The sequence below is a fragment of the Macrobrachium nipponense genome, chromosome 4 (assembly GCF_015104395.2).
Source record: "Macrobrachium nipponense isolate FS-2020 chromosome 4, ASM1510439v2, whole genome shotgun sequence".
NCBI classification, from domain to species: Eukaryota; Metazoa; Arthropoda; class Malacostraca; order Decapoda; family Palaemonidae; genus Macrobrachium; species Macrobrachium nipponense.
Genome location: NC_061100.1, coordinates 32,819,640 through 32,829,197, shown reverse-complemented (window position 1 = coordinate 32,829,197; position 9,558 = coordinate 32,819,640). Strand labels below are relative to the sequence as shown.

At 34.9% G+C, this 9,558-nt stretch overlaps 1 long non-coding RNA gene across 1 annotated transcript; it reads right to left on the bottom strand.

Moving 5' to 3' along the window:
* Window positions 1-230: 230 nt before the first annotated feature.
* On the bottom strand, window positions 231-1,627 carry LOC135211630 (uncharacterized). The gene is made up of 2 exons (XR_010313682.1): window positions 1,009-1,627; window positions 231-561 (listed from the first exon to the last, which is right to left on the bottom strand). It is a non-coding gene; the product is annotated as an uncharacterized LOC135211630 (long non-coding RNA).
* Between the last annotated feature and the right edge of the window lie 7,931 nt (window positions 1,628-9,558).

Below are 9,558 nucleotides of genomic sequence, written 5' to 3'. Positions count from 1 at the left end.
TCTTCTTCTTCTTCTTCTTCTTCTTCTTCTTCTTCTTCTTCTTCTTTTCTTCTTCTTCTTATTATTATTATTATCTTATTATTATTATTATTATTATTATTATTATTATTATTATTATTTTATTATTATTATTATTATTCAGGAGACGAACTCTATTTCATATAGAACAAGCCCACGAGAGTCATTGACATCAATAGATAATTCATTTGGCATCTTATTATACAAAGCTCCTTTAAGATATATTTATCATTCAAAAGGTTCGTAAATATCCATTTGATTCTGACATTTATTTTACATGAAATGTTTTAGATATGCAAAATATTTTTTTTGCCAGAATTTTTTCAGGTAAATGAAGGACTCCATCCAAATTTGTATATGACAAATCAGGTTCACAAGGGATCGTATTGTCGTGGCATCTTAAAGAGATTTCTCTTCAGGGAGACCGAATTCTTCGTTCCTGAAATAGAAGTTCTGGGCTTCCTGGCACGGTGTTTGCATCGTACTCTGCCTTGCAGGTCATTTCGTTCTGGTCAAAAGATGGTGCCCTCGCCGCACATGAAGCTTTAGAATGAAAGAAAGAGAGATAATGTGGTATATTAAATAGCCACTGGAATTCTACCTGGATGAGATTAGCATCAGAAAGTGAAAGAAAGTGGTATACTATTGCATTCAGATAACCCTCAAGTTACTATGGCATATCACAGAAGATGTCATAATAGTGGTCATTTTTCAGAATACAAAAATAAAATTGGCGATTGAATATAGAACACGTATCAACTTCCTCAGGTTTCTTGTCTGTTTAATGATTATTTTTGCTTAAAACGCATGTTTCAACGCTCCTTTTACTTTAAGATAACTTATTCGTTTAAGAAAAAAAAATCGTGATATGAGCATTTAAAAAACTTGCCTTAATCATAATTTTCTGATTACGACATTGAAGTAAAAGTTCACCTAAAGGTTTGATCCCTGAAGTTCCCTACTTCTAATAAAAATGTCTGGGGTGCTTACCTGTACTGATAAGTCTGAACTTCTCCATCAGAGAAGAGATAAGGATTGCAGATGTGGAAGACACGGCAGGAGTTGTCTTGGTCAGCATAGTAGCCATAAGGCCTCTCGACGCAGCTGAAGGAAGTGGAGATGCTTCCGAGGATGGCACTGGCTCCAGAGGGAAGGTTCAGGGGTTCGAAAACACCGGGGGGTCAAATTCACTGGAGGAAGAGGAACCGGATCTGAACTGAGCACTGGACTGAGACTGACTTCCAGTGGAGAATCTGTTGTTGTCATTAGAACGGAAGTTGCTTGCAGAGTTTGACCCCTGGAATTGGTCACCTGAGTTCTGCTGGTTTCTGTTAGACTGCAAAAAAGCTATTCCAGATGGCTGCTGTCCAGAAGTAGTCTGGAAGCGAGTAGATGGAGTTAGCTGAACATTTTCCAGCAATGTGATTCTGTTCCTGGAATTGTCCCTTTCAAAGGATGTCTGGAACTGGTTCTGGGAATTTTGCTGGGCCTGAGAATTCTGGAATTGGTTCTGGGGGAAATTATTGTCGGTGTTGGTAGACTGGAATTGGTTTCCTCTATTCTGCTGGAAGGAATTCGAAGCAAAAGTATTTTTGTTGATTTTGCTGAGACTGACACTCTGAACTGGTTTTGTTGTTCGGAAAGACTGAGTACTACCTAAATTCCGGTCACTGCCAAAAGAGGCAGACTGGAAGTTATTGTTTTGGTCCTGGAAGTTGTTGTTTCCAGAGGTGGAGAAAGACTGTCGCTGTTGGTTGGAGTTATTGTTAAAGGATGATCGACTGGCTAAAGAACCTCCTTGCTGGAAGAATCCAGGACCAGCAAGTCGGACGGCTGTGTTGAATTCACGCCTCTCGTTGAACTGCGGCTGTGCAGTTGCAACGGTAACAGCAAACACTGTTCAGAAAGAAAAATAGTACAACGAATTGTTATTAAAGGAATAAATAGGTATACGTTGTAAAAAAATACATAAAAAGAAAAAAATGAAAAACTATTCAGATGCATACCATAAAAACACACAAACACATATATATGTGTGCGTTCATGTGATTTTGTATCATATATGATTTTTATATTTATAAATATTAAAGTAGTAATATTATTTTCTTTTATCGATTTCCAAGTTTCTCAAATAACAAAATGATCAAAGTCTACTGTCTATCTTTCTATTCAAACCAAAGACCCAAAGTAGAATCATGGCCCAGGAGTAGAAGCAATTATGATACAATTCTCGTTGTATATCTGCTAATTTATTCTCTTTTTATCTCTTTATTTCTTAATCTGCTTATTTATTTCTTTTTCTTTCTTTCTTTCTTTTCTAATAGCTGATCTCTTCTCTCTTTATTTCCTAACCTTTTGTTGCTTCTTTTAAAAGACCGCCATATTCTCTGGAAGCTTGAATTTTAAGTCAATGGCCCCATTAGGCTTGTTACATATAATAATAATAATAATAATAATAATAAAATAATAATAATAATAATAATAATAATAATAATAATAACGATTAATATTATCTTAAGTTTAAATTATATATATATTTTATATATATATATATATATATATATATATATATATATATATATATATCTATATATCTTTATCTTTCTTTATAACAATTGTCATACCATGAACTGAACCAGACTCACAGAGAATGGAGGCCTTCATGTTGTTATATCCTATCTGGAGGGAGATCCTTGTAGGAATGCTTCACTCCTTCCGCTTCCTCAGCCTTTATACTCTCTCACCTCCTGCGCCTCCTGAGTGACCCGGCAGGCAGGCAGGTAGACAGGTCAGGATAAACAGGTGTTCGTATCCTTCGACAGTAACTGGACACTCGAAGATAATCTAGGATGATACACCAGTTATGCCCTGGGGAAGGTCATGTGGTTATTTATTTTATACCTCGGTTAAAGGGAGACAAAAAAAAAAAAATACCTTCAAGGATTTTCACTTCTGACTGATACGTGAGCTTATTGTTAAATTGTGAGATATATATATATATATATATATATATATATATATATATATACTATATATATATATATATATATATATATATATATATATATATATATATATATATATATATATATATATATATATATATATATATATATATATATATATATATATATATATTACATATACGTATACACACACATATAGTATATATATATATATATATATATATATATTATATATATATATATATATATATATATACATATATACGTATATATAGTATACATGGTGTGCATTCAAGTAAACAATTACAGAAGGTAATAGGAAATACAGAAAGAAAAGCTAATTTATTAGAAAAAAATAAATTATTCTCTTAATGAATTGATAGAATTTAGATAAATAATTAAAGTACGAGATGTTCTTTTTATTGGGTAGTATATCATTGCATCTCCGCTTGAACGTTTGAGATTCGAATTGCACAATCTTTTCAACAATAAATTTGTGGAACAAGCTAAAATAACTGTAAAAATTATATAAGACATTTTATCATCAAATTCAAATTTGTTAAGTGAATAGGACGATGTCGCAAAGCCTGATTTCATCGTAAATAGAACTAGAGATAATATAGCCTGGTATGATAATTTCTTGTCTTTTATCTTCCCTCGTTCATGTAATTTTGTAGCGTCATTGACCCCAGCAATATCACCTTTCACTCGGGAAGCCCTGAAGCGCTTCTCGAATTCCAGTATACCAGAGGTTTGATCAATAAGCCCCCCCCCCTCCCTTTTTTTTTTTAAGGGGCGGTGGGAATCTGATAAGGTACATGCCACTTCGTTGTAAAGATCTACTTGTCAGTAAGCCATTCGATTCTAGTCCTGGAAGATTTGTCCAGATGTCTTCTGTGACTTACTAAGATTTGTATTCCTTTGCCTGTTATTATTATTATTTTATTATTATTATTATTATTATTATTTTATTATTATTATTATTATATTTTATTATTATTATTATTATTATTATTATTATTTATTATTGTTTGTTTTTTTTCGTCTATCGTAGTCCTCCAATTCGATTGGATGGTATTTATAGTGTTGGGGGTTCCGGGTTGTATCCTGCCTCCTCAGGAGTCCATAACTTTTTTTACTATGTGTGCTTCTTCTAGGAGCACACTCTTCTGCATGAGTCCCGGAGCTATTACAGCCTCTAGGTTTTCCAGATGCCTTTTTTTGGGATCTTGGATTATTATTATTATTATTATTATTATTATTATTATTATTATTATTATTATTATTATTATTATTATTTTATTATTATTATTTATTATGAACTCTATTCATATGGAACAAGCCCATCACAGTAGCCATTGACTTGAAATTATTATTATTATTATTATTATTATTATTATTATTATTATTATTATTATTATTATTATTGAAAAACTCTGTATCACGAGAGTATATATAATGTTCTAAAGGATCCACAATAATAAAAAGTGTTAAGAGTCCGTGTACATTTTTTAACATTTTACAAAAAGCTTTCGAACCCTTCCCTGGGTTCATCTTCAATCCAAATGAACAATTAGTTACAACATGTACAGAGGTAAATTTAAAAACAAGAATCATTGAAGATCGTTGACACCGGCCGTTGCCTCTCCCTGTCCAGGTAACCGCTGCCCCAGGATGAAGGACTTCCTGCAACGTTGCAACAACCTTTGCGGAGATCCAACAGAATTGCAGCCAGAAGGATTGATAGGGGAGAGGATATCTCCTACTATGAGATTCAGGGTCTCTATAACACGGTTTTTTGGACTTTGCTCCTTGTCAAAGCATCGGATGTAACTGAAAGTTGACATATGTATATTTTACAACCACACACAAATTTTGTCAGCATTATCAATAACCTAAACCCGATAGTTTTAATTTTTATAGAGTAAAAATGATCTAGCCGACGCCATGGCCAATGATTACGAGCCAAGAGTCGAAAAACATTCATTACGTAAGCAGGTAAACAAACCTTTTGACGAAATGTTGCCCCGCCCATCCACCAGACAGAAAATCCATCGGCTCTGAAACCCAAAGACTTTATGAATGGCGGAACGATACATAGATGTGGGTGGGGTGTCATTGCTAGCGTAGTAATACTACTGTAGCAGTAGTGCCACAACAGTATAGCAGTAATATACATGAATTAAACGTTTAGGCCAACTGCTGGGATCCTTGAGGATCATTTTGCACTTCTTACAACTACTCGAGAAATTAGTTTTTATAACCAGAAGTTTAAGTTTTCTAATCCAACAATGCCCATGGTAGCCTTCAGTGTTATCCTGAATTATAACGAGGCGAAAGTGGGTGGAGCCTCATGAAGTCATCATTCTGACGATAATTATTGGTGAAGGTTTAAGCCAATATACGGTATCGGCTATTTTTTTTTTACAGTAAATAGGTAGATAGCCAATAAATAAAAATTGCTTGACATTGGATATAACAGTTATCAAATCAAGCTTGTCTACTATGTCTTTGATAATAACCAACTATTCCCTACATCTTGTCAATCTGATTGTGACCTATAAAGCAGACTGTAATTTCTTAGGAAACTTATTTTGGGAGTTAGACTAATAATCGAAATGTTTTTGTATTCATTAATATATTTGTTGGTTTGTTCATTACGACAATTATCAGTGGAGAGGTTCCAGAGTTCATAAAGGTGTACTGCTTTGCTTGTATTTAAATTTGTACGTCATTGTTGCCAGAGGTTTAGCCTTCGTTACGTATAGCCAATCATCCATCGAGAAAGAGGGAAGAAATGCTGTCATAAGTTACGTAACGAGTGCGTTCGAAACCTTTTCTCTGAGTAAGTTGGCCAGTCTTCAAAAAAAAAAAGTACACTTTTAACATTATAAGTACCAAATTTATTCAACTTACGTAATGCAGAACACAGTCAAAATTTTATGTGTGGATAAAATATGTATTCTGAATAAGCGTTATATTTATGAAATGCATAGATAAAAAGTTATTGCAAAAAAATTTGTGCTACAGAGGCCCTGAATCTCATAGTAGTTGGAGTTAACTGCTCTCTTTCTTCATCACCTGGTCCATTTACGAGCTAACAACCGGTGTCAATGATCTTCAACGACTCTTGTTTTTAAAATCACCTCACTACATGTTGTAACTAATTGTTCATTTGGACTGTAGATGAACCCAGAGAAGGGTTCGAAAGCTTTGTGTAAAATGTTATAAATTGCACATGGACTCATAACACTTTTTATTATTGTGGACCCTTTAGAACATTATTATTGTTATTATTTTTTTTATTTTTTATTTATTTTTTTGCTCTATCACAGTCCTCTGACTGGGTGGTATTTATAGTGTGGGGTTCCGGGTTGCATCCTGCCTCCTTAGGAGTCCCATCACTTTTCTTACTATGTGCGCCGTTTCTAGGATCACTCTTCTGCATGAGTCCTGGAGCTACTTCAGCCTCTAGATTTTCCAGATTCCTTTCAAGGATCTTGGGATCGTGCCTAGTGTTCCTATGATTATGGGTACAATTTCTACTGGCATATCCCATATCCTTCTTATTTCTATTTTTTCAGGTCTTGATACTTACCCTTTTTTCCCATTTTTCCCTTTCTTTCTCTTCAACTCTGGTGTCCCATCAATGTGTGATACTTTGTTCTTGATTTTGTCAATCAACGTCACGTCTGGTCTATTTGCACGTATCACCCTATCTGTTCTAATACCATAGTCCCAGAGGATCTTTGCCTGATCGTTTTCTATCACTCCTTCAGGTTGGTGTTCGTACCACTTATTACTGCAAGGTAGCTGTTGTTTCTTGCACAGGCTCCAGTGGAGGGCTTTTGCAACTGAATCATGCCTCTTTTTGTACTGGTTCTGCAAGTGCCGGACATTCGCTTGCTATGTGGTTTATGGTTTCATTTTTCGTATTGCACTTCCTACATATGGGAGAGATGTTATTTACATCTACCGTTCTTTGGACATATCTGGTTTTTAAGATTATTATTATTATTATTATTATTATTATTATTTAATTATTATTATTATTATTATTATTATTATTATTATTATTTATTATTATTAGTATTATAGATGAACCCTATTCGTATAGAACAAACGCACAAAAGAGACCATTGACTTGAAATTCGAAAGAAGTAACAGAAGGTAAAAGGAAATACAGATCACCTATTAGAAACATATAAATTAACGAAGTAATTAATAAATAAAAATGTAAATAAGCTATTACAATACAAGCTGAGCTTGAATATCTGAAGTTCCAGTAGATTCAGTTCTGTTCACTCAGTCAAACTTGCAAATCCCGCTGCCCAGAACAGCGAGAAAACCTTTTAGGCTTTATCTAATAACTTGGTGAAAACACCTTATTTTGCTCTATTTTTATTATTTTGAATTTCATTAGTGTAATTGTATCTTCATCTTTATTCATATTACCCTTATTCCCCCATCTGTAATTTACGTTAACAACACGTGTCCACCAAACATCACAGATAGAGAAGTAGATAGATAGAGAGGTAAATAATGCTATTGACAAGATTATCTGTATCTCACCTTAACATCACGTACAAATTTGTCTCATTTGCACGACCCCTGTTTTAGTGGAGGGGGTGGGGGTTACTGCCGTCAGTGCATATCAAGTGACGCACTGTAGGCTTTACTTAAAGTTCTTTGTAGCGTCTCTTCGGCCACCTACCTTCCACTACTTTCTTTCTTTTTACTGCATCTCCGATCTTATGCTCTTTTTTCAATCTCACTTTCCACTCTCAACTCTTTGACTGTGAAAGGTTTTCCTTCTGTTACGTCTTTCAAACCTTTTTATTCTCCGTTTCTCTTTCTTCCATCTGACTTTCCACCCTCTCTTAACAGTTGATTCATAGTGCTTTGAATGAGGGAGGTTTTCCCCTTCTGTTACACCTTTGAAACCTTTTCGCTCTCGAATTCTTTTCAGCACTGAATGACTTTATTATTGGTCCCAGGGTCCCAGCACCTGCTCGGACTTTGGCCTCAATTTTATAGATCGTTCGTTTCATTACTATTTTCGAATCTTACCTTGGCCACAGGAGTTCTACCTCTCCTCCACCGGAAGTCATCCTCTCTCCCCCTGACGGTTCCAGGGCCCTTACTCAGTCCTTGAACGCCTTTGTTTGAATGCCAAAGGTATTTCTCCAAGTAGAGTTCTTCACCTGTAGCTTCTAGGCTTAGGGGGTCTGATAGGTCTAGTTCATTGTCTTAATTTATCTACAAAGGTGCCTGTGGTGGGCTTGTTCCATATGAATAGGGTTCATCTTCTGAATAAATAAAAATAATAATAATAATAATAATAATAATAATAATAATAATAATAATAATAATAATAATAATAATAATAATAATAATAATAATAATAATAACAAATTTCACACAGGGTCTTTTCAACGCTTCTGATAATTCGTTTCTCTGACTCAGCTAGGCTGTTGAGTAGAAATGCAGTATTCATATTTGTCAAAATTTAGTTTATTTGTCATCCATTGGTTAAAATATCTGATCAAAAAATCATTTCATTCTTTTGGATTTTATCTTTTTACTGGACATAGAAACCAAGGAAGGTGGACCTTGATCAAACGGGATCTTGGTAGTTTATCTTCTAGTATTTTTTTTTATATTTTTTTTTTTTTGTTACGGGTATTAGGTATCCTTGCATCGCTGCTGGTAGGACTCATTCAGGGGCTGGTGTAGTCTACATGTTTCGACCACCTTAGGAGGTTGGTGAAGACGAATTGGATGAGTCCTGGGTTCAGATCGGCATTTATATGTCTACTCATCAACGTAGCTGAGTCAAAGAAACGAATTATCAGAAGAATTAAATAGACCCTGTCTAAAATTATTTATTATTATTATATTATTATTATTATTATTATTATTATTATTATTATTATTATTAGGAATTAGGCCTTCTCTGAGGACAGTAGCACTGAATGCAATAGCTGTTTCAACGGCACTCAATTTATATAGAATCTTCTCAATTCTTCTTATTATCTTTTTCTTGTTAGCATGTAGCTGGTGCATTAAGTTTCCGAAGGACATGTAAAGATTTTCATTTGTCTTAGGTTTATTCCTCTAACGTGTCGACAGCGCACAGGCAGTCATCTATGAGAGTTTACAGTAAAGTGAATTAAGATACGTTTTACAAGTATTTATAGCATGCAAGGTCGTGTACAATCGGTGGGCGTGTCGGTGGGCAGGGATTTTAATTGGTCGTTGGATGGTAACGAAATCTCTCCCTGAGGCGTTCAGATCTGCGTGGTCTGGCCGGAGGTATTAGCTTCGGTTGGGTGTTGGTTGGGGTACCCACCTCTTGGGCGGCAGGTACTGCTGCAGGCTGTCCAGTTGACATATCTTCTGCTCGTTCTCTCCCGCGTTCTCTCTCCTCTTCTTCCTCTCTTTCTCTCTCTCTTACTCTCTCTCTTTCTCTCTCTGCAAGTTCCTCTCTCTCTCTCTCTCTCTTTCTCGTTCGCTCCTTCTCACTCTCTCTCTTTCTCTCTCTGTTTGTTCCTCTCTCTCTTTCTCTTTCTCT